At 46.3% G+C, this 25,679-nt stretch overlaps 1 pseudogene across 1 annotated transcript; it reads right to left on the reverse strand.

Annotated features, from left to right (window-relative positions):
- Positions 1-23,376: 23,376 nt before the first annotated feature.
- On the reverse strand, positions 23,377-23,811 carry LOC308238152 (ribosomal protein uL24-like; annotated as a pseudogene). The gene has a single exon. The product of its transcript is annotated as a ribosomal protein uL24-like (transcript).
- Positions 23,812-25,679: the final 1,868 nt, after the last annotated feature.

Here is a 25,679-nt window from a genome sequence, read left to right on the forward strand (position 1 = left end):
GAGAGAAAGATATAGAAATATCAACAATGAGAGAGAATCATTGATTGGCCGCCTTCTTCATGCCCCCTACTGGGGATTGAGCTTGCACCCCAGGCATGTGCCCTTGACCGGAATTGAACCTGGGACCCTTCAGTCTGCAGGCCAGTGTTCTATCCACTGAGCCAAACCAGCTAGGGCTGCAGTTTCTTCTTTGGATTTGATATGACAAAATGACAGAAACAAAGATTCAGAGGACCGGGGGACACTGTGTGCTGTGGTGGACCAGGGCATGGGAAGGGGGGCAGTTCGTCCATTGCCAAGTCCTGGCTGTCCTCAAGGTCCCTCAGACAAGCATGGGCATGCTCACACTTGTCAGTAACTCACTGTGTGCCAGGAGCTCTTCTCAGCTTATTTCATTTAATCCTCTCACCATCAACACTTTGCAAAAGAGAAAACCGAGGAACAGGGCATTTAAGGAACGTGTCTAAACACACACAGGCAAAAGCAACAGAGCCAGAATGAGCACCAAGGCGGTGACTTCACACTCTCCACACATGTTTGTAATCTCGTTGGGGCCAGAACACTTGGAAAGTCACATAAGATCGTGGGGTGCCCACGTAGTAATATCAAAACAGCACACAGAAGCCACCAGGAGGTGATTGCCAACCCCAGGCCCCAGGTGGCCTGCTGCAGCGATTTCTCTGACTCTATGATTGCAGGGCCCTCTTCCCTGAGGTCCTGGCAGGCAGGAACTGTCTCCATCACTTCTGTTTCCTAGCATTCAATCACCCCCTGCATCTGGTACTACACTAGGGGCTTGTTAACTATTTGCTGAGAGAATAAACATGGTGAGATCTGGACTCTCTCTTTTATAAAGGATTTGAAAAATCTGGGGCTAGGTCACTAGGTAATATAAAGAATGAGTAATAAAAATTCCAAAATTTGAGGTGGTTTGGAGTAAAATATAGTTTGATTTTCTTTTTCAAATGTATTTTTATTGATTTTAGAGAGAGAGAGGAAGAGAGAAAAACATCCATGTGAGAGAGAAACATTGATTGGCTGCATCCTGCATGCCCTCTACTGGGGATCAAGCCTGCAATTCGGGCAGGTGCCCTGACCAGCAATCAAACCAGAGACCTTTTGGTGCATGGGACAATGCTCAACCAAGTGAGCCACACTGTCCAGGGCTAAATATATTTTTTATTTATTGATTATTTTAGGGAGAGAGAGAGAGGATGTTGGGGAGAGAGAGAAAGAGAGAGAGAAACATTGATTTTTGTTATTCTACTTATTTATGCATTTATTGGTTTCTTATTATATGTGCCCTGACTGGGGATCAAACTTGCAACCTTGGTCAGGGCCAGTCAGATTTTTTTTTTTTAACCAAGAAAAGAAGGCTGGGAGATGTAAGAATGGTTGTACCTTCAGAGCTTTTACAGCAAGCATGTCAAACTCAAAGGCTAACACGGGCCAAGTAAATAAGGTTTAAGTTTATGTGGGCCGCAAAAAAACAAAAGCTTCAATTTTCATAGAAACGTAGGTTTATTTCAATAGAGACATGCTGAATACAAAGAGCTGAAATAAATGAGTAATCATTAACATAAAATAATAGGACATTTTAATAAAAATTAATATTTTTTCTTGAACGTTAACTTACCAGACACTGAATAACTGCACAAATTAATAAGTGTAATGCAAATAAACCTATTTTTCTTGTTCTCCAAAAGCGAAATATTTCCTGTTCCGCACACCAAGCAAGTCAGTCCAAGACTAATGACGTGGCAATCAGCTGCTAAAATATTCGCTGCGAGTATTAGTGGAGAGGAATGGTGCACCTGCGCATAAGGCACAGTAGAGAAATGAATGCAACAGGATTATGGTAATCAGTCATTAACGAAGGTTGTAGTTCGTTATTAATAACTAGGGGCCCAGTGTATGAGTTCGTGAACCTTGAAAGGAACTGTGGGCCGCGAGGCTGTGGTGGGCACAGGGGCAGGTCTCAGCCCATCCTCCGTGCCCCCACCGGGCCCCTCCCACTGCAGCCCCCCAGTCCCTTGTCTGCCAGCAGCCCCACTCCCTCCGCTGCTCCCATGTGCTGATGGTGCCAGCCCCACTCACACCCACTGACGGCATGGAGCGATTGGGGCTGGCGCCAGCAGCGGGTGCGAACGGGGCCAGCACTGTCAGTGGGTGCGAGCAGTGGCTGCTGCCCCAATTGCCCCTCAGGAGCAGAGGGAGGTGGAGAAGCCCTCAGGGGCAATTGGGACCGGCGCTGGGTGCCAGCAGTGGGTGCGAGCGATGGGCAGGACTGCAGCATGTGGGAGCAAAGAATTTTCAATAACCACCAGAGGCTCACCCTGATGATAGCGAACCAGCGCCCCACCTTGGTCTGGCACCCCCGCTCACCTGCTCCACCATCCTGCCGTGGCCGACGCTTTCCAGGTTCCATGCATGCCCCCTGGTGGCTAGCGCATGTCATAGCGACTGGTTGTGTTCCACCTTTGGTCTATTTGCATATTGGGGTTTTATATATATAGATGATGTATAACAGGATATTGTAAAAATTAAGTTACACAATTTTTATTAAAACGTTTCTTACATATCATTATATTGGCTGGGCCATAAATATATTTGTTGTGGGCTACGAGTTTGACATGCTTGATTTACAGAATTTTGACCTGTTTGACAAATTTCCTGAGCACTCACTGTGTGTGGAGCTCTGCTGTACGCCCGGCGGCTATGGGCTGCAGGACAAAGGCCCACCATCCTGGAGCATGCCCTGTGCTCTGCCCTGTGCCTGGCACAGGAGGGAGCGTGGTCTGCAAGGATCTGGGGCTCTCCTGGCCCTTGCCCTGAGTGTAATGAACAGGGAAATATCCCCAGGACCTGGAGTCTTTAAACATGGGAGACGTCTTGGTATAGGGCAGTGGTCGGCAAACCCATTAGTCAACAGAGCCAAATATCAACAGTACAACGATTGAAATTTCTTTTGAGAGCTGAAAACCGACTTCTGAGCATGGGCCATGAAGTTTCAATCGCACTGTATGTGTGCACCTGCACGTGGTATTTTGTGGAAGAGCCACACTCAAGGGGCCAAAGAGCTGCATGTGGCTCGTGAGCCGCAGTTTGCTGACCACTGGTTTAGGGCCCTGCTCAGAGAGGAGAGGAACTCACTTATGTTTGTATGAGAGGAATATAGCTAATGAAATCAAGTTTGTTTTTTAAAAATTCTGTTCTGTTTTTTTTTCCAGCAGTTTTTAAAATATATTTTTTATTGACTTCAGAGAGGAAGGAAGAGGGAGAGAGAGAGAGAAACATCAATGATGAGAGAGAATCATTGATTGGCTGCTTCCTACACGCCCCATACTGGAGACGGAGCCAGCATGTGCCCTGAACAGGAATTGAACCAACGACATCTTGGTTTCTAGGTTGACTGACGCTCAACCGCTGAGCCACACTGGCCAGGCTCAGCAGTGTTAAATGGAATCCCAGGGTTCTGTGGGGGCTGCTGGAGCTGGGGAGAGGGGGAGGTGTCAAGAGGGGAAGGCTTAGAGAGAAGTTCAAGATTCCCTGTTCACCTTGATTAGAATAGCTCTGTTTGGTTCTATATATTGTGGGTCCACAAAGGAGACCTGCAAATTCTGGCTCTGTTGCTTCTTGCCTGTGTATCTTTGGACAGGTTCCTTAAGTTCTCTGTTCCTCAGTTTTTCCTTGGGAAAAAATAAAAGGATCTGCTCCTTCAAGCACACAAACACGAATGGCTTAGAAAGTACTAGTGTAGGACCTTGCCTTGTTTGTGTATCCCTCACAAGCATTATGGGAGCTGTGAGGGAGGAAAACTTGCTTCTGGGAAATCACTTGCTGCATTGATTCCTGAAAACAAAACATTCTCTATGCAGATGTGCCGAGGACAGCCTCTAGGTGGGCTGAAGGGGAGATCCTGGACTCCTTAGCCAAAGAACTAGGAGCACATCAGGCACAGGCTTGGCAAGGGAGGGGATTAGAGATTCCTTGCAGATAGTGGCTCTAGAACAGCTGTGGGCAAACTACGGCCCGTGGGCCGGATCCGGCCCGTTCGGCTGTTCTATCTGGCCCGCGGAGCTGAAAGAGCGGAGGGTTCTCTTGCTCTCCCCTCTGCTCCTTTACTTTGAATTTATATTAGTTCACACAAACACTCCATCCATGCTTTTGTTCCGGCCCTCCGGTCCAGTTTAAGAACCCATTGTGGCCCTCGAGTCAAAAAGTTTGCCCACCCCTGCCTAGAACAAAGGGGAGTGTGTGCGAGAAGCATCAACAGCACACGGTGGCTGCTTGGGGTGGAGGAGGAGGCCAAGGGGATGGCCCACCCATCCCTCCTAGACTGATGAACAGACAGACAGACATGGTGGAAAACAGCAGGCTCTGAGGCAGGGAACTTGGGTTCAAATCCTAGTTACATGATGTCATGGCTGTGAGATGGCTGACATTCTAAAACGTCTGCATATAGAAGCTGGGCATGTGCGTAGGTATTAATTGGCAGTATCAATAGAGGTATTGATCACAGGCTCAACACATTTTAGCTGAAATCATTCTGAAGCTAAACAAACCTATTGCAAAGAAAGTCATTGCTAGAAGGACACACTCCTGCCTTGCAGACGTGTCCTTGCTCATGGGACAAGATGGACAGGAAATGCTGGCATGGAGAGCAGGGGTCAGTGCAAGCGTGTGGGGGAGGTGGGTAGAAACGCCCTGGAAAAGCCGCTGTGGGTGAAGGGGATTTGCTCAGAGGCACAAAAGGAGGGAAGTAGGAATTAGGAGGGTCTGGAGGCCTGGTCCCTAGTGTCACGGGAAGCCGTCTGTCTGTCCATCAGCTGTAGCATGAGCTCCAATCTCAGAGGCCAGGCTCTGGGTTGGCTGTGAAGAATGGGCCAAGGCTTTGAAGGGCCTTTTTGGAGATGGTCGGCGAGAGGTGATGGAGGGTTCTGAGGGAGTCGGTGGTTCCAGCTGACAAGATGATGGAGTAGTGAATAAAAAAAAGGAGAGGAAGGAGGAAACCCGTGATAAATCCACCTTTCGCAGCTGGTGGAGACAGATAAGCACTCCTTCTCAGCATTAAAGATGGCTTTTCTCCCCTTTGCTTCTTCAAGTTTATTGAAAATGACAGCAGGTGGCTTTTTCCTGCTTGGCCTCCTGTACACTGGACTCTCTGAGCTTTCCTGCTGGGCCTTCCTCCACCTGGTTTTGTGTCCATGTACATGGACGTGGGGAACTACAGTGAAGAACATCCTGTGCTGGGTAGAACCTGAAGATGCTGCAGGGAGGATCTCTCCAAGGACCAGCTCAGCCCTTGTCCCTGGTAGGCTTCTTTCAACATGCGATCCCAGTGTCTACACGAATCACTGGTCTTTCTTCCTCCTTCCCTCCTATATCCTTTTCTTCTTATCATTTCTTCTGTAAGTACTTATAATTCAACTTCACTCTTAACGCTTCCTTTATGTGTAAAGTAGCTCTAAATCATTCTCTGCACCATAGTGATGAGAAACCTAGGATTCAGAGCATTACTGAGGATTAGTAACACAAAACCCCCAATAATAGCTATTATTAAAAAAGAAGGACATTTATTTCACTCTCGTTTCAAATAATGTTTGGAAGCAGGCAGTGCAGGGGTAGTATGATGACTAATGAAATTGTTACGTATATAGACTCCGCCATTATGAGGTGTGGCCCTCATCCGAATGGGTCCAGGATGGCCACTAGAAACAACTCCAGCCATTATGTATATACTGTTCTGTACTAAGATAGCCTGTCATATATATGTGAAATAGTTCAAGAAGGGGCAAAATCTCACATACAACTTGGTCACATGCCATAGCTAGCTTCAAGGGGGACTGGAAAATATCAGGAACTGGATAGTTGGGAAGGCAAGTAGAAGTGTTATCAGAGAAAAACATGTCTTCCTTGGTTGTTGCTGGGGGTGGAATCCTTGCGATATCCGGAGAAAAGGAATTTTCTGAGACTTACACAGGAGAACAGGTGATTTTTATTTGCGTGGAATTAAATCCCCGCGTTTCCAAAGTCTCATTTTCCTTAGTCCAGTCATAGAAGAAGTGTAGCTGGGGTTTCAGTAGAGCTAGAATCAGAGCCAGTGTCTGGAGTTTCCAGTCCATGTTGGAGTCAGATCCAGTCCAGCATTAGACTAGTTGCAGTCAGTTAGTCCATTGTGTGTGGGGTCTGCTTGGCCATGGGCCACAGGGGTGAAAGGAAGCAGGAGCTAAAGGGCCCAGCAAGCCAGGAGCTAAGCGCAATCCACTGAGAGGAACCAAGAGAGTGAACGTCCTATTTTTGGGCTGTTGTTTCTTTAAAAATATATTTTTATTGATATCAGAGAGGAAGGGAGAGGGAGAGAGAAATATCAATGATGAGAGAGAATCATTGATCGGCTGTCTCCTGCATGCCCCCTACTGTGGACTGAACCCACAACCTGGGCATGTGCTCTGACTGGGAATTGAACCATGACCTCCTGGTTCATAGGTTGATGCTCAACCACTGAGTCACACCTGCTGGTAAAGAAAGTGAGCTGCTTTGTTCAGGGGATTAAGTATTCCAAATTTCTGTGTGCTTTCAGTGGCCACGCCCATTATAGCCAACCATCTCTGTGCCTAGGTGTGATTGACAGGCAAGTATCTTCCCTATATCATAACAACTTTACTGGGCATGCATCTATCTTCCTTGTCCAGTACTCTTCCCCCAATGTTTTACAGAGAACATGCCTATAATGTCTGGCCTCCCCTTTACTCCTTTCCTATCCTATATAATAAAAGAATAATATGCAAATTGACCCTAATGGCAGAACGACCAGTCGCTATGACGTGCACTGACCACCAGGGGGCAGACGCTCAGCGCAGGATCTGCCACCAGTTGGTCAGTGCGCTCCCACAGGGGGAGCTCTGCTCAGCTGCAAGCCTGGCTGACAGCTATGAGCGTGGCAGGAGCCTCTCCTGCCTCCTCAGCACTAAGCCACAGTCAGACATCCCCCGAGGGCTCCTGGGCTGGCAGAGGGATGTCAGACTGCCAGCTTAGGCCTTATCCCCCAGGGAGCGGGCCTAAGCCAGCTGGTGGACATGCCCAGAGGGGTCCCAGACTGTGAAGAGGGCACAGGCCAGGCTGAGAGACCCTCGAGTGCACGAATTTTCATGCACCGGGCCTCTAGTTATTAATAACCAGTTAATTATAATAGTACCATTAGGACATCAGGGGCCCAGTAGATCTAAACTGTCCTGTACTAAGAGATGCACATTTGGGTTTTAGGTGTACAGGCTGTGTCCTGGGGAAGGAGTGTCAATTCTTGGAAGTCAGTGCCTAGGATTTTCTGGCTGGATAGGGAGGTGGCTCAGAGATGGAGGCAGTTAGGAGGAGGTAAAGGAGAGAGTCCCTGATACATCCCTAATAATTCCTAAAGCAGAAATCTGACCTCTGGAGAAAGGCTGCCCGAGGCTCCGAGAAGGTCAACTTCCACCTCAGCTTTCTCTTCCTGAAAACTGGGCTTGCTATTCGATAAATAAATCATGCAATCTTCCCTTCACACCCTGCCCCAAATAAAAACATTTGCCACTTCACAACTGGTCACTGTGAGCCCCTGACAATCAATTACCCACCGGAGATGAAATTATTGTTTAATGGCTCCTGGAATGGTCTCCCACTCAGACATTCATCACAATCAATAATGCATCAGCAGGGACAAAAGAAATTACCTGCCTCCTGCTAAGTGAAAGAGCCCATTTATATGCAGCATGGCCCCTTCATGCCTCCTGAGCAGGCCACCACAGGTGGGTTTCCACATTGTGGAGCTCCTCACTCCAGGGAGATGGGAAGTAGGCTCTCGGGTGAGTATGTATGCAGCAACCAACTCAGGCTGGACAGAGTCAAGGCAGGTCTGATGGGCGGGCCAGAGATGGGGATGGTGAACACCCTCTAATGTCTGGTTGAATTACTATTGGGTGCTGACTATTGGCCAGGTGCTATGTGAGGCCCTGGAAATACACATATAAATGTACCACTTACCGCTCTCCCTCTCCATACTTCTTCAATGTACGTTACGTCTCTATGATTTTTCTATAGAGATGGACAGGAAATATTTTCTTTTTTTTAAAATATATTTTTATTGATTTCAGAGAGGAAAGGAGAGGGAGAGAGATATAGAAATATCAGTGATGAGAGAGAACCATTGCTTGGCTGCCTCCTGCATGCTCCTCCCCTCCCCGCCCCCCCCCCCACACACACACACTAGGGATTGAGCCTGCAACCCTGGCATGTGCCCTTGACCAGAATCGAACTTGGGACCCTTCAGTCCGCAGGCCGATGCTCTATCCACTGAACCAAACCAGCTCAGGCAGAAATCATTTTCTTATAGATATTTTATAGGCCACTAGGTTTGGCTCCTAATGAATTGTGGCTCTGCAGAGTGACAATTCCTGAGGAATAACCATGGATGACATTTTTACCTCTTAGATCTGAGTTTTCTCACCCATAACATAGGCTTAATAACGCTGACCTTAGAGGATTGTTAGAGGATTAAATGAAAGACCTTATGTAATGTCCATAACAGGCATTTCTTTCCCTTCCCACCTATGTTTGTGAAAATATTCTATAGAGTGTGTGATTTATCCTGATATTGCTGGTGAACCAAATTAATTTAAACAAGAGAAGATTAAGAGAGGAATCATATTTAAATGTCAAGTCCCCAAATCTTACAGAACTTTCATGCTATTTCGATGTTTATATATCAGCAAATAACATGAAGATATCAGTTCTATGATTAGATCAGCTCAGAGGCATTTTAACCAAGCCAGAACCCAAGATACAAAATTTCCCCTCCTTCCCTCCCTCTGTTCATTCATCCATCTATTCGCTTGCTCATTAATCGAATTACTATTGGGTGCTGACTATTGGCCAGGTGCTATGTGAGGCCCTGGAAATACACATAAAAATACACCACCTCCCAGATCTCAAAAAGCTTGCAGCATGGTGGAGAAAAGGAGTTCTAAGTAAGTCATCACGGAGTAGAACAGTGAGAACCAAGTCTCTGGATAGGCATGGAAGGCTTCTGTGAGGAGGGGAAGCCTGAGCTCTCCCACTGGAGGGCAGGACTTTCCTGCCACACAAGGTAGGGAGGGCCTTAGACGGTGGTGTGTGTGTTCCTGCCTGCTTGCTCGTGATTTCCCTCATCAGTCCCTTAGTTTTTCCCCCAATGTCAACATTTTGTGCTGTGCCCACTTCACAGATGGGTAAACTAATCCCAGGGAAGCCAGTGATTTGTCTGAAGTCATGGAGAGGTTGAGCATAGCGCTGGAACTGGAATTCACTTTTCCTGTTACCCAGCCTAGAGCTTTGCACCCTTTGCTGTGCCTGTGGATTGCCTTAGAGCAGTGGTTCTCAACCTTCCTAATGCCGTGACCCTTTAATACAGTTCCTCATGTTGTGGTGACTGACCCCCAACCATAAAATTATTTTCGTTGCTACTTCATAACTGTAATTTTGCTACTGTTAATGAATCGTAATGTAAATATCTGTGTTTTCCGGTGGTCTTACGCTCTACAGCAGTGGTTCTCAACCTGTGGGTCGCGACCTGTAGAACCACTAGCAGGGTCGCCTAAGACCATTGGAAAACACAGATATTTACATTACGATTCATTAACAGTAGCAAAATTACAGTTATGAAGTAGCAACGAAAATAATTTTATGGTTGGGGGTCACCACAACACGAGGAACTGTATTAAAGGGTTGCGGCATTAGGAAGGTTGAGAACCACTGCCTTAGAGAGAAGGAGCAGGTTTATTTAACAGGCATTGGCCCTCATCAGGATCCGCACCTGCTAAGCTATGGGGAGGAAGGGCTGACATAAGGATGAGCGTGCTCTCAACCTGACAGTGGTCGGCAAACTCATTAGTCAACAGAGCCAAATATCAACAGTACAACGATTGAAATTTCTTTTGAGAGCCAAATTTTTTAAACTTAAACTATATAGGTAGGTACATTGTTATTAACTCAATAAGGGTATGTGGTATTTTGTGGAAGAGCCACTCTCAAGGGTCCAAAGAGCTGCATGTGGCTCGCGAGCGGCGGTTTGCCGACCACTGACCTAAGACATGCAAATAAATGATAGCAGTGCCTTGGAATGGATGTTTAGTAGGAGTATCACAAAGTAGTAAGGATGCACGAAGAAAGGAACAGTCAGCTTTATGGGGTGAGGAGAAAGCTTTCCAGATATGCTGGCCTCTGAGAAGTTAGTAACAGCTGTCTTTCCTGGGATACACACAGCCCCGCTCCCAGTGGCCTGGAAGGAACAGCACATTCTAAGATTATATAATGTCAACATCACACCTGTTTGTTACCTAGCTACCTCACCTTCTTGCCATGTGGGCTTCCTGGCTAGAACTGAAATTTACTTCATCTACACGTGTAACCCGTCCCTGTCTGAGGTTCCTTTGGAGCCGAGTCTGGGTGCTTGGCAATAGTGAAGCGACTAGGCCTGCATACATGCAGCACTCTCTGCCAGTGTAGGAGTGTTTTATTATGATTAAAAAAACGTTATTCCTTAGAACAACAATCTATACTGGTAATTATGTGCTGAGGCCCATCAGCTCTGTGCTCTGAAGGGTGCAACATTATTGTCGAGAGCACTCGATTGCTTGCCTCTTGCTTTACAATCTGGTTTGCACGTTAGGCTCCATCCTAAATATGAATGGAGAAAGCAAGAGTGAGACAGGGGTAAATCCAGAGGCATGGATGGGCTCCACCTGCAGATCCCTGCTTCCCAGCAGTCATGGGCAAGGCGAGCCCCGACCACAGCAGCTGCAGGCACCTCCACCTGACAATGAGCCACATGAAAGGTGAGGCTTCTGAACAGAGAGGGAGACGCACGGAGAGGCGGCCACAGCCAGGGCAGAGCCTCCTGCCTTTGATCATGTTTGATGCCTCCCCGCCAACTTAATCTTGAATTTATGTTCCCATTGGCTAACCGTCCTGAGCACTCATTACTTTCAGTTAACGAGCCCTCCTTCTTGCTTATTCACTTTCTTTTCTACTCCCCTGTCTCATGCTCCCTCTCTCCCTGGCTCCTTTTCAACACAAACACAGGGACTTATTTCCGTCATAGTTTTACAAAACCCAAATCAAGGAAGTACATTTCTCTGTGACTTGTTTTTCTCTTAACAATGTATCACAGAAATTCCTCTGGGTCGATAGATATAGATCGAGCAAGAACACATTCGTTTTAGTCGTTGAAAAATGTTTTGCGGTGTGAGTTCTACTGGGCGCTTCACCGTCCCCCGTGGAGGGCGTTCCGTTTCTTTCCACTCAGAGTCCTCACAAACTCTGCTGCAGGGCATGTCTTGGTACATACACTCTCTAGCTCTCCACTTTCATTCTTAGATTTCGATGCTAATGTGTGTGATTTATGGGCAAAGTATATGTATATTTTGAATTTTAATGGCTCTTGATCTTGCCAGATCATTATAGCTATTCACATTCCCACCAGCAATGTTTGAGAGCACCTTACCTCTGCGATTTTTATCAGGTTAAAATCTCTTTTTTAAAATGCAACTACTCTGAATTAAATAGAACCAGAGGCATGGATACAGACTGCTGGATATCAGAGGGGTGGGGGTGGAGGATTGGATAAAATAAGGTGAAGAGAGTAGTCAAAGATCGTATATGCATAGCCCATGGACCCAGTCAACAGTGTGGTGAAGGCCAGGGGAGGGATGGCAGGGACTGGGTGGAGGTGGGCAAAGAGGGGTTGAAATGGCGGACATATGTAATAGTGACAATAATGAAAAAAGAATTGGAGGACTGATAAAATATAATAAAGAAATCTAACCCCCCCTAAAAAATGCAAATACTCTGGAAAGGTGTTTAACTAGTAGTCAAAATAACAATGCCTACAGTTTATATAATCTTTCTGCAGTTTATGAAGTGTTTTTATCACAATTATTATCTCACCCAACCCCCATAGAAGTCCTTCTGGATGGTTTTTATAGAAGCAAGAACTCCAGGATTGGAGTGCAGTGACCTTCCCAGGCCAGATGACTAGTTGATGTCAGAGGGACATCAGAGCCAGACCGGATGACTACAGGGCACTCTTCCTATACGCAGCTCTGTCTCTCCAGGTAAGTGGATCAGTTAACCTCAAGGTGCAATGAAAAGAGTTCTGTGTCTGTGCTCCTGGCCTGGCCCTGCTACTGACTACCTGGCCGGCTTTGGGCAAATTATTTCACTTCCTGTGCCACCAGTGACTTATCTGCTGAATGAGGGGTCAAGTGAGACGCTCTCCCAGGTCCCTTCTGCCTCTAACAACAATGGCTCTGACAGGACTGACAGGGTACAGAGGCCCAAGGAAAGGGGAATGAAATCTAAGGGGGCACAGGGTACAGAAGGGAAAAGGAGGAAGGAATTCTTTAAAATCATAGAACACGGTACAAGTCACAAGTCTTTGCATATCATGGATTAAGGCCATCGAGTTTGAAATGTCTAGCGCAGTGGTCGGCAAACTGTGGCTCGCGAGCCGCGGTTTGCCGCTCTGTTGACTAATGAGTTTGCCAACCACTGGTCTAGCGTAACGCCTGGCCCACAGCACCTGACACTTGGGATGGTTGATACTATTTACAGTGGAGCTGGTAAGAGCCAGAAATGGGAAACACTTGGTTTCTTCTTTCAGCGACTTGGGGGAAAATACATAAATGATCTTGGAGCACGTGTGCACAGTTACTTATAAATCCTGGCATTTAAAGACATACACCTGCCAGACAGAGCATTAGGAGCTTGAAATACATCGAGCTATTTTCCCTGGAGATGGTCACATTCCCATTCTGTCCAAGGGAGTTTCTGGCAAATTCTTTAGGACAGATAGACTTCCACCTGCTCAGTTGACTATGGAGGTGAATTTTAGAAGCTGCATTTTGAGGTGAGGGCTTTTTCATACAACCCACTGTCAGTCCAGTGTCACCCATTCTGTTGATCATATTTTTCTGAGTATAGAAGTAAGACATAATAATTATCAAGGTCAAAATTACCATCAACAGGAGCATAAATAGCCTCCAAGTTATTAAAAACAGTTTTTTAAGACATAGTTGAGCCCGGCCAGCATTGCTCAGCGGTTGAGCATCAACCTATGAACCAGGAGATCATGGTTCAATTTCTGGTTGGGGCACATGCCTGGATTATGGGCTCGATCCCCAGTGGGGGGTGTGCAGGAGGCAGCTGATCAATGATTCTCTCTCATCATTGATGTTTCTATCGTTTTCCCTCTCTGAAATGAACAAAAAGATATTAAACACACAGTTGAGGTCATCCTGTGTGTATACTTGTGTGTATAATTTTAAGTCCTATTTCTCCAACTAACATTATAACATCAGCATTTTTTTTTTTTACTCCCCCAACCTAGATAAGATTTTCTATCCAGCTTCTTCCATCATGGGCAAGTAGAGAATCTGGGAGAGGAAATATGTTTATAGCTGCCCTTTGTCTTTCAAGGCAATGACTGCCCTTTCACTGTTGAAACCCGGTTCCCTTGGATCCAGCCTATGAACAATCTAATGAGGGGCAGAGCTGAGGGAGGGCAGATGGGAGTGGTCCCTGGATTGAGGCTGGTCTGGGGAGAAGGGCCCAAGAGTGCCCACTCCCTGCAACACGTGTCCCTTATTGTCTTGGAGAAGACAACGTGATGAAATGGAGACTGTTGGGTACAGATGCTTTGAATTGGTTTATTTCCCTATGAAAAATATATCAAGATATAGGAGGATTGGGCTGAAGAGGCATCTTTTAAAATGTGTGCATATTTGCACAATTGAATTTTAAAACTGTATGTGAAAATAGTTTAAAACTGTAAAGTGACACCCGAATAACACTAAAATCATCATTGCCATTCAATTTAACTTTGTTGTTTGGGGACCTCATGTTTAGTCTGTATTTTAAATACTTGTGAATGTTGATTAGGTCACATCTGTTTCTTTACCTGTAAAATTAGTAGTATTATTAATGCCTACTTTTTTTTATTTTTTGAGGACCCAATAAAATAATGTAGATAAAAGTGCTTTGTAAATTATAAAGTAGTAATCAGATGTCAACAATAATAATAATACGTTGTTATTAACTTAGCTGTCCTTTCTACCTTTCCATTATCTGAAACTATTCAAGCAAGCCTTCTGTATCTTCAATCAATTTATACTGATGAGTATTGGAGATGTCCCACACAATGAAAAAATAGGCCTGGTTATGTGGTTCATGCTGACTCCTTATACATTGCTTGATGGATAAAGTGGAGGGACTAATGCCATCTCTGGACACTTCATGACTTTATGGCTTTGACACTTAGAATATATAATATATATATATGTGTGTGTGTATATATATATATATAATGTATATTGTATGTTTAAGTGTATTGATTAAGTGGTATAATGCTTGCCATATCATCATGGCTTATTAATGATTATTGTTAGTTGAAGGTCACCTTTAGCTCCATGATAAAAGGCCAATTATCACATGTTTTGGCTGACCAAAGAGGACAGGTTCCGATTGGCTAGTGGAGAAACCTGGGGCTGCTAACGCATGTTTCTCTAGAAAAGCCTAATGGAGTGAATGATAGTAAGATTGCTAAAACACTTCTAAATATTATTACCTTTATTAATAACTAGTGACCCGGTGCATGAAATTTGTGCACATTAAAAGGGGATTAATTAGAGGAAATAATTTAATATTGCTATTTGCCCTTTCTCTATGATAGAAGTGTCAGAGATGAAAGAAAATTAGTAAAATGTATATGAAAACCATCCTCCTGTCAGAGTCTGGGGCTCATCACGGGACCCAGAGTCAAGTCCCCGCCCACCCACATGCACCTCAAAATCATGTGAGACACAGACCCAGCCGGCCCCCCCCCGACATTGGGCTAGATCCAGACCTGGCCAGTCCCACCCTTGTCAAGCCCTGTCAGGCAGGGGGCGTAGCCTCAGGTCCCCTGGCCTGGCGCCAGGACGGGGGGTGTGGTCTGAGGTCCTCCAGCCCAGACTGGGGCGGGGGGCGTGCCTTGAGGTCCTCCGTCAAGCCCTGCCAGGTGGGGGACACAGCCTGAGATCCTCTGTCAAGCTCCGCTGTGTGGGGGGCATGGCCTGAGGTCCCCCATCAAGCCCCGCCAGGCGGGGTGGGGCACAGCCTCAGATTTCCCTGGCTCAGCACCGAGAGGGGGGGCGCAGCCTCAGGTCCCCCCGTCAAGCCCCGCTGGGCAGGGACATGGCCTAAGTTCCCCTGACCCAGCACTGGGGGTGCACCTTGAGGTCCCCCATCAAGCCCCACTGGGTGGGGGGCATGGCCTGATGTCCCCTGTCAAGCCCAGCCAGGCAGGGGGATGCAGCCTCAGGTCCCCTGGCCCGGTGCTGGGGCGGGGGGTGTGGCCTGAGGTCCCCTGTCAAGCCCTGCCAGGCGGGGGGTGCAGCTTGAGATCCCCCAGCCTGGCGCTGAGGTGGGGGGAGCAGCCTGAGGTCCGCTAGCCTAGCACCAGGATGGGAAGCGCACCTTGAGGTCCTCCGTCAAGCCCCGCCAGGTGGGGGGTGCGGCCTGAGGTCCCCTGGCCTGGTGCTGGGGTGGGGGGAGCAGCTTGAGGTCCCCTAGCCCAGCACCAGGATGGAAGCGCACCTTGAGGTCCCTTGTCAAGCCCTACCAGGCGGGGGGCATGGCCTCAGGTCCCCTGGCCTGGCACTGGGTCTGGAGTGTGGCCTGAGGTCCCCTGTCAAGCCCTGCTGGGAGGGGGACGAGGCCTGAGGTCCACTGTCAAGCCCCATGGGGGCGGGGGAGGGCATAGCCTCAGGTCCCTGCTGAATGTTTGTTAAGGCTCCTTATGGGAACTTGGCCTCAGCTGTGGGTGCAGCCATCTTTGTGACGGAGTGATGGTCAATTAGCATATTCCCTCTTTATTAGCTAGGATCATGCAACTGAGAAAATGCTGAGCCCATGGATTAGATTATGGGACTCAGATTTTTAAACTCAAAATAGCAGGCCAAGCATCTGCTACCAAGTCATTTGAGGGAAAACTAAGGCAAGGAGCAGGTTTTTGGTTCCGTTTCTGTCTCATATGCACAGTGTGGGGGAGGAGTAGGCATCTTGCCCCGCCCCCCCACCCCCACCCCCGACTTGCATGGAGCTGCCATTGAACTTGGGATTCACCTCACAGTGCACTCCTGGGCTGTTATCCCACTCAGCCTGCTGCAGACTGGGGGGTGGGGGTGGGGAGGGGGGGCTGCCCTGCTACCGCAGGAGGGCTCTCCAGGCAGGGGGTTCAGTTCAGTCTGGGGGAGGGAAGTTCCATTTGAGGTCAGGCTTCTTACAGACAAGATGCGGAGCCCTGGGAATTGAAGCCATGTTTCTGAGCAACGCTGGCAAATGAAGCTGGGGATGGAGGGGTGGAGCTGAGCAGGCACCGAGGTCAAACCTGGGAAAGGAGAAGAAAGAGAGCGAGGCAAATAGAAATCGCACTGTGCCTGTGTGTCGCTGTAATCTAACATGACTTTCCCCTCTGTTGGCGAAGGGGGGCACATGATGTTAACATTCATTATCATGTCATATTCGATTGACTGCCAGAATTTATTATACTTTCTGCTGTTACGCACAGAATACTGACAAAACCCATTCCCTTGCCCAAGAAAGGTCTCTGCTTTCTAATCTTCACAGAATAACAGGGAGGTGGAAGGCCATCAATACCAGAGTAATGAGTGTCGGAGTGAGGCCGGGCCGCAGCACCTTCATTCCAGAAGCAGAGGAAAAGGAGGGAAGAAGAGGCGATGGAGGATGTGTGTCTGCCTCGGGGTAATAAAGCACGCAGGCGGGGCTGGGTGTTTAACCAGGTGCAGAGCTGCTGCTGATGGGGTCATTGGCTGTGGGTGTGTCAGCGCGGAGGGTCAACCATGTGGCTCAAACAATGTTCCAGTGAGAGCTGAGGACAGTGATACAGGCAGGAGGAGAAGCCATTCCCACCGTGAATGTAATCCAGTTTACCGGTGAACATGCATTTGGCTTAAGTTCATTAATTAGCTCAAAAATTATTTATTGAGCATCCCTCCTGGGCCAGGCATTGTGCCAAGCTCCCCGGGAAACAGGAATAGACAGACACATTTCTTCAAACGTAACAGCCTCATGGGGCCCGGGGACAGACAATCTAACAGCTATTGGACAATGTGCTAAATGGGGTAATGGAGTTTCCTGGAGTCACTCAAATACTTATTAAAACGATTTGTTTAAGACACTGAGCTAGACGCTGGAAATATGGGAATACATAAACAGGCTCTCTGTCCTCTGGGACTGCTCAGGAGTGCTGGGAGCACAAGCAGGGAGGCCTCTAGCACAGATCCCACCTGAAGGGGAATGAATGACACAGGAGCAGTGCTGGTGTGGACTCTTGGCTGGTAACTAGCAACGAGGTAGATGTGGGACTGCAAGGGTTCAGGAAGAGAGACCCGTGTGCCAAAGGCTCAGGGCAAGGAAGAGAATGTCTGGTTGAGAAACTTCAGCAAGTACGGGGCATGCTGGAGCACAGGGTGAGTGAGCAGAGGTGGCTGGCCAGTCACCAGTCCCACCCTGCAGAGGGCCATCAGCGGAAGGTGTATGTATGGCCTTGGGGAAGTCACTTTTTCAGGCAGCATTTGCTTTCTGGCCTATTGCCCCTTATTTAGGGTTCCTTTGCCTATTTTCACCCTGCTTTCTCTCCGCCTCATCTTACAGTTCATTTCTTTAAAAAAATTTTTTAAATTGATTTCAGAGAGAAAGGGAGAGAAAGAGAGAGATAGAAACATCAACGATGCGAGAGAATCATTGATTGGCTGCCTCCTCCATGCCTCCCACTGGGGATCGAGCCTGCAACCCGGACAAGTGCCCTTGACTGGAATCAAACCCAGGACCCTTCAGTCTGCAGGCTGATGCTCTATCCACTGAGTCAGACCAGCTAGGGCCTTACAGTACATTTCAATCAGCGTTTTCATCTGAGATAAATATTAGGTGACAAAAACTGATGAGCCCAAGGGGGCTTACATTTTAATGGAGGCACTAAATCTTGGTCAGGCTCCAGACCTTAGGCCCCAGAGACCTGAGTGGGAGGAAGGGGGTGGCCGTAGTTTTCCCAGCACCTCTCCTATGAAGCTTCCTGCTCATAACCCTCATCTGCGTATGGGAGGTGAGAACAGAGAAAGTGAATCCTGGGTGCCCAAAGTTCCGGTAAATCTGTGACTGAAGAAATCAGGCTGCTAGCGGCCAGAGCTGTGTGGGGGGCCTGAATCCCCAAGGACAGTACACAGGTGTAGATTCTTGCCTTATTGTTTGGAGTCAGAAAATTCCTGAGAGGTTTTGTTTTGTACATTTATCTTAGTCCTGAGGAACATCACGAGGAGTCTAAATATCCTCGGTGGGGGCCAGAGACTCAATGTTGTAAATGTTAAAGGGATAGCTCTCAGATGGACAGCTGGAGGTATTTATATTAGGGTGATTCAGATTTGCTGGAGCCCTAAGGGTGGGTCAACTGAGGTAAAGTAATTTGACCAGTTTCCTGTAAACCTACGGATATATTTGCATCTCTGTTTGTATAAATTAGAATGATCATTTACATAAACATTTGCATACTGTATAAACTCTGTGTACATAAGATGAAATTTATTCGTTGCTCTGATATGTAAGTTGTAGCTGACAAGTACAGCAATGAGGTATTGTGGAAATGGCTCAGGCTTTGAAGCCTCTTCCTGCATCCACCATTTATCAACTATATGACTTCTCTTGGAGTCTGTGTTTTGTTTTGTTTTGTTTTCACAAATAAAAATAGATACAATGATATTCACCTTACCTATCTATAGTTTAATGCTCAGAGACTTGAATAATAGAGACAGGTGCCTAGCACAATGCCTGGCACAAGGAAGGTGTACCCTATAAATTTGTTCTTTTGACCTCTCAGGATTGTGGCCCCACGTGAGAAGAGCATGAAGAATAGTCTTCAACGGCAGCCCCTGTCTTCCCTAGCCTAGTTCTCCAAGAAAGGGGCGGGGGGTTGTGAGATAAAAAAATAAGCCTGCCTGACTGCATGGCTTGACTCCCCCAACCTTTTAGGAAACATCCCCATCCTCAGGGTCTCATTCCTCTTCTTAACCAGTGTGGATTCCATGTGCAAGATGAGTCTGCATATGCCAGGAACTCTCCATTTCTTTGCTCCTCTGTTATTTCTTCATGCTCACCTGGGAGAGTCCGCCTTGAGCTCACGTCATGTGTGGATCATGCCTGAAGCGACCGAAGAAGCCTGGAGGAGGAGACTCCTGAGCATGGGGTGGCAGGTGGAATTTCTCAGAAGCAGATGCCTAGTGGAGTCTGAAGTGGGCAGGGGAAAGGGTAGCCCATCTGAAAGATAACGTTGAAGAGGGACCAGGGTAGTCAAGGAAAACCTTCAGAATGAGGTGAATTTGATACACGTGAGAGAGGAAGGAGGGCCTCGGATTCGGCTGCAATTCTGAGAAAGTCTGGGCCAGCCCAGTGAGGAGCACGGAGCAGAGCAGTCCCGTGGGGAGATCTTTTTCTGCTCTCAGTTAGGGGCTAGGATCTGCCAAGAGGAGCATGGCTTTGACGCAAATGCCTGTCAGATTCCACTGCCTAGGGAGGCTGTTAGCTAACTGCCCTCCTCCAACTCATTCAAGTTCTCTCTTGAAAGGGGGTCTGAGTTACATACCTCCATGGCTACTGCACAGACTACTGGGGTTTCTTTAAATTGAGACCAAAAATATCAAATGGATCTTTCGCACTGCTGGCCAATCCTGCAATTCCCGTCCATCAGTTTTCCCCCATCTGAGCTGGCTACTTCACATCTTCATTTCTCGCCTAAAGTAACAAAACTCCCTCTTCTACTCTCAAGTAATTTCATACTTTATTTCACTGAGACGACAGCAGTACTCAGAAATAATCCAGCACTCTAACCCTATCGCAATCGCTTCATCTGCACCCACATATTCTGCCTTTGTTCCCATTAGAGTTGATGAGATTTCCCTCCTGCTTCAGTGCTCAAGAACCTTGCTCCTCACACCTCATCACCCAGCAGGAATGTCTAGTTAGCATCTTACTTCTGCATTCCTCTCAGTAATACTCCTTAAGATGGTTGTCTGTACTCCATTTCTTTATTTCCATATTTTTATTGATCTCAATGTACTAAAGATTTTCTTGTCTCCACCCGACTAGGGAAATTGTTTTGTCCAGGTCACCTCACGTTACATCTTACTTCTCGTCCACATTTTGCAGAGTTATTTTGCTCCTCCTTCTTGGAGAACTTTTTTCACTTGGTCTCACAGACCTGTGCTCTTGGTTTCCTCCTTCTCCTTGGTCATGCCTGAGTTTCCACTCCTAGTATCTCCAAATCACCGTCATCGCTGAAATCGGAATGCTGCATGGCTCAGTTTTTATACCTCTGTCCTCCCTAAATTTACTTCCTACTTCCATGGCTTTAAATAAAAACTACTTACTGATGTCTTCCATCTCTAGCCCTGTCCTACTACTTAGAAATTCCCCCTCTCACCTGGCCAGGCCTCTCACTCCCTGTGACCCACACGATTGCTCTTCATAGCCCTAGGCATCACCTGGCCTATGTAACCTAGGTAACCTATGGTTTGATTATTCTTCATCTTTACACTGGAATGAATTTGTTGTTTTTGTTGTTTTTTGTTTCTTTGCTCACCACTGAATCTCCAACTCCTAGAATAGTGAAGAACACTTAGAAAGGCCTCAGAAAATGTTAAATGTTGAGGAAATCAAGTAACTTCTTTGTCTTCAAAGAGCTTAGCAGTCATGTAGAGACCAGGTAGCTATATACAGCAGTTTCTTTTATCCTTTCAGGCACCTTGTTAAAAATGGCTTGATTTGACTTGTATTTATTTGCTATAGTTACACGTGGGAATAAAGGGAAAAGAAAGTCCCAAATGTAGTGATAGGAAAGAGTCTCCAGAGGGCTTCCTTCCAATCACTGAAGCTGGCAGACCCCGGTGCTTTCTGTTTGGCTTAAGTATATCAGTATAGTCAAAGCATATGGAGAGGGGGAGAGTTCTGGGTTTGCAAATGCTCTTGTCTTGCAGTGGTGGTGTGTGGGTTGAGGTAGAGTGTTCAGTCATAGCGAACACTTCTTCCTGAGAATTCTATGATAAAAATGAGTTTGAAATATCATGGCTCTACCAGCAGATTGTTTTATTCTTTATTAAATTTTCAGCACAGAGCCTAATGCCTGTCACACGGTAGGCACTCAATATATATCAGCAAAATAATCAATTCTATTGTGTATTACACATGCGGCTTCTGTTGAAGACAAATAGTACATTAGCCTCTGTTGAGGCTAATGCTACAGATGAGAATCCTGGCCAAGTCTGGCTAGGGCTGTCGGCAACGTGTAAATGTGTGTTCTGGAGAAGTCTTATTGCCCCTCCTGCCTATACCTCTCTAAGATGGCTAAGACCACTGTGGATGAAGACAGCAGAGACCTAATAAGAACTGGTTAAAGCATAGTGACCGCCCTGATGTAAGTACGTGGGGGTATCTTATGGGATTCATGGAGTCTGAATAGTGAAGCAGATCTGGAAAGGCAAAGAGGCAGCTGTGTCTCTGGAGGAAGCATAGCTGGTACTTGAAATGCTGGCAGGAGCCTCTTAATCTTGCATATCAGTTTTTCCCTGCTGTGGGTTGGCATCTTTGTCTCATGTTGGATATCAATTTCTACATATGGCAAAAAAACATGGCCACCTGTAACATTCAAGATTTATGGCTTTAGTGAAATGAAGGAGGCCCATATGAATCTCTTATAAACTCAACTTCAGTAATCGAGGAGAAGGGAACTGTTGGTCCAACTGGTTATATGTGTAGCATCCTGAGCAAATCAACTGTGGTTAGAAGGTGGACTTGGACATGAATACAGTAGCTCACATGGAACTGGAAAATTTGGGAGATGGGGATGACTACTATTGAGAATACTCTTTTTAAAGATGATCTTAACTAAATTTTACTACTTAATTTAAATTTAACAATAATTGCTTAATCAACACCTGCAGTGGGTTGGATTCTGTCTACTCGCTCTACGACCCCCACAAAAAAGGTATGTCTACATCCTCATCCCCAGAATCTGAGAATGTGGCCTTATTTGGGAAAAGTGTCTTTGCATATGTAAAAGTTGAAGATCTGATATGCCAGTGTCTGGGTGGACCCTTGATCCAAAGGCAGTGTCCTTATAAGGGACGGAAGAGGAGAGGGCACTCACACAGAGAGCAGGAGGCTGTGTGAAGACAGAGGCAGAAATTGGAGTTAAGCGGCCACAAACCAAGGAACACCTAGAGCTCTCTGAAGGGGGGAAGAGGCAGGAAGATTCTCCCCCAGAGGCTTCCAAAGGAGCCAGAGCCTGTGGACACTTTGATTTTGAACTTCTGAACTTCAGAACTGCGGGGGAATACATGTCTGTTGTTTTAGGTCACATAGTGTGTGCTAATTTGGTGCTGCAGCCACAGTATTAATACAGTGCACTTCCCTTGGCTTTTAAGAAAATCTTTCATTTCTTTTGCCTCTACTTTCTCGGGCTAATTCACAATATTTATTTTATGATTTGGCCATGTGTTTAAAAGCATGTATTAAGTATTTTGTCAGGCATCATGTCAAGTGCTTTACAGGATTATCTCCTTTAAAATTCACTATGAACTTAGAAGTGTACTAGAGGCCCGGTGCATGAAATTCGTGCTTGCACCCTCTCACCATCTGGGACCTTTGGGACATCCCTCTCACAATCCAGGACTGCTGGCTCCTAACCACTGGCCTGCCTGCCTGATCACCCCTAACCACTCACCTGCCTGCCTGATTTCACCCCTAAAACTAAAGCTTCTTTTTTTAAAATTTTTAATATTTATCTTTCTTCTTTATTTTTATTTTAAAATTCAAGCTTCTTGAGAACATGAGGCATTTAATATTATTCCATATTCCTTTCAGAGAGCTAAGCATGGTAAACACAGCAAATATTTAATACCAGTGGTCAGCAAATTGCGGCTCGCGAGCCACATGCAGCTCTCAAGCCGCGGTTTGCCGCTCTGTTGACTAATGAGTTTGCCAACCACTGCTTAATACTTGTGGGCTTCTATACAAACACTTTCCAACCAGGAATATTTTGTTTATTTATTTATTTATTTATTTACTTTTTTATTTTTGAATTAAGAAACATTTCTAATTTTTATTCATAAAATTAATCCAAGCAGCAACAATAGATATACAGAGCCACATATCAATAACCAGGAAGGAAACAATATTCCAGATACATTTTGAACAATTTTAAAGGAATGCATACCACGTTAAAAACCTACAGCTAAACTGTCATTACACAACAGGTTACATTTATTCCTGCATTTTCTCAGTAAATTCTTTCTTATATTTGCCTTTCTCTTTTCCAACTTGTTGAGATTTGGCTTTGCGTTCAAGAATTTTTTTCCAGTCTTTGTCCAGTTTTAGCCTGGTGATAACCACTTGCCGGGGTGAATGTTATTATTATTGGACAGGTGTGCCGTTAGCCTTCTCACGCTGCACCCGCTCGATGTAGATGACATGTTTCTTTCTGTACATCTGTACTACCTTGCTGACTTGCTGACCTTTGTCATGTCTTCGAACATGTTCATCGTCCTTGCAGATGGGCGTGGAGCAGACATTGTACTTCTGCTGCAGCTCCTTGGAGAGCAGGGAAGACATGAACTTGCGGTGCATGTGGGAGGGGGCATTGAAATGGCCTTTGAAGTTTTTGCTGCGGTCCGAGGTCACAAAGGGGTTGAACTTCATGGTGACCGTCTGGTGCCAGAAGTGCTCCCCAACAGGAATGTTTTAATAGGCAGTCTCCAAGAACTTGAACTGGAAAACCTAAAAGCAGAGTGCTCAGATTTCAGGCATCAGGTGCTATTAGCAGGATTTCTATCCCAATAAAACTCTAATTCTGAGCTCTCAAACAGTCTGGACAAACTATCTCTAAAGTTTCTTATTCATCACTATCCCATTTTCCTCACTTCAAACCAAGATCAGAAACCTTCAATTCTGATCTTCCTCTCCACAAGGGAACAGCAAGCCTCAATGGAAATAATTTCCCACCAGAAGTCACGTCCAAATACTGCGAGACTGAGGACTAGAGGGCTAACTATGTACATGCGCAATAGCGGGCTCGCGTTCTAGCGGTAGACACCCAGGTGTCCCCCACAATCCCACAATCCTCTGGGCGCATACTTCCGGTTTCTCTAGCTCCTCCTCAAGTGGCGTTTCCTTCAGTCGCCTTGCAGCGCCCAGGGCCTCTAGTTGGAGAGGTTTTTTCTGTTTTGGCGTTGATAGCTGTTTACTATTTGAAATCAGTGAAGTTTCGGGAGTGTTTGTATGGAAGCCCATAAGTATTAAGTATCTGCCGCTGCCATGAACATGTCGGTCCCAAGCGCTCTCATGAAGCAGCCGCCCATCCAGTCCATGGCGGGCGCCGTCCTGGTTCGCAATGAGGAAGGTACTGTGCTGAGCCGTTGTCCAATCGGATCTTCCTCTTCCTTCCCCAGCACACTCCAAACCTACTCCGGGCCCACCACCCCAACCCCGCAGACCCTTAAGACCTTCCCCCCTATTTCTTTGACTTTCCCCCATCACACTCGCACCCTATCCCGTTGCCTAGGGGCGCCCCTAACTGCTCCCTGGGGGGCAGGCCAGCCTGGGCGAGGGGCGTGGTGTTCTGGTCTCTGGTTGTTCCAATCCTTATGGCGTTATGGTAGCTGGCTTTTTATATTTTATATATAGATAGCATTATTACCTTCTTTTATGTGCAGGAAACCTTAGTTAGAAAGACTAAACTATTTTCCAGCAATCACAAAGCTGGGAAGTGCAATGATCAAGATTTGAACCCAGGCCATCTGAGTCAAGAGCCTACAGTTGTACCCTCCAGGAATGACTTTGGAATCTAAAGACCTGTTCTGGCTGCTTTAAGCCTTTAGAGACTTAGGCATTTCAGAAAACTCTGCTTCTTTGGCTAGTTACTTAATTGCCTGAACTAATCTGTATAGGATGTCATCTGCTACCTGTCCCTGGCATCCAGGTGCTCCCTTGCTGAAAGAATAAAAAATAAAAAGCTGCCCTCCTCCATGCACGTTCTCTTAGCATTTCACTCCACTTTAAGCTCTCTCCTGTGTCCTGTGCCTTTACTCTATTCTAAAATTACACAACAGGTAGATGCAGAGATGGTTCCAATGTGACATACCCTGAACACCTCTTCTCCATTACACTGAAGATATAATAAAACGACCAGTCTTCTAATCTCTCAATTGACAGATGGAGTTGTTATTCTTATTTTTTCATGTAATAGTAGAAATCATCCTTTAGATTCTCCAGTGAAGGACTTCTGGCACTTGTATGAAAGGATTAGGGCTAAGCTTGCTTTTTCTCTCTCTTAAATTTACTGAACATTTAACATGGTATTTGAGTGTGGGAAACTTTTGTCAAACGTGCTTACACAGCAGTTTTCTTACATCAAACATGGCGGGTTAGGATGATTCCTTAACTGATTGTTTTCTTGGCATAAGCCATTATCTCTGGTTCTAAGTAGATAGGAAACTGAACCAAGCAATTAAACTTTACCATCCCTTCCCTGGGACTCTACCGTGTTTGTTATTATTTGTGATATCTAA

This window comes from Plecotus auritus (assembly GCF_963455305.1).
Source record: "Plecotus auritus genome assembly, chromosome: 13".
Taxonomy (NCBI): domain Eukaryota; kingdom Metazoa; phylum Chordata; class Mammalia; order Chiroptera; family Vespertilionidae; genus Plecotus; species Plecotus auritus.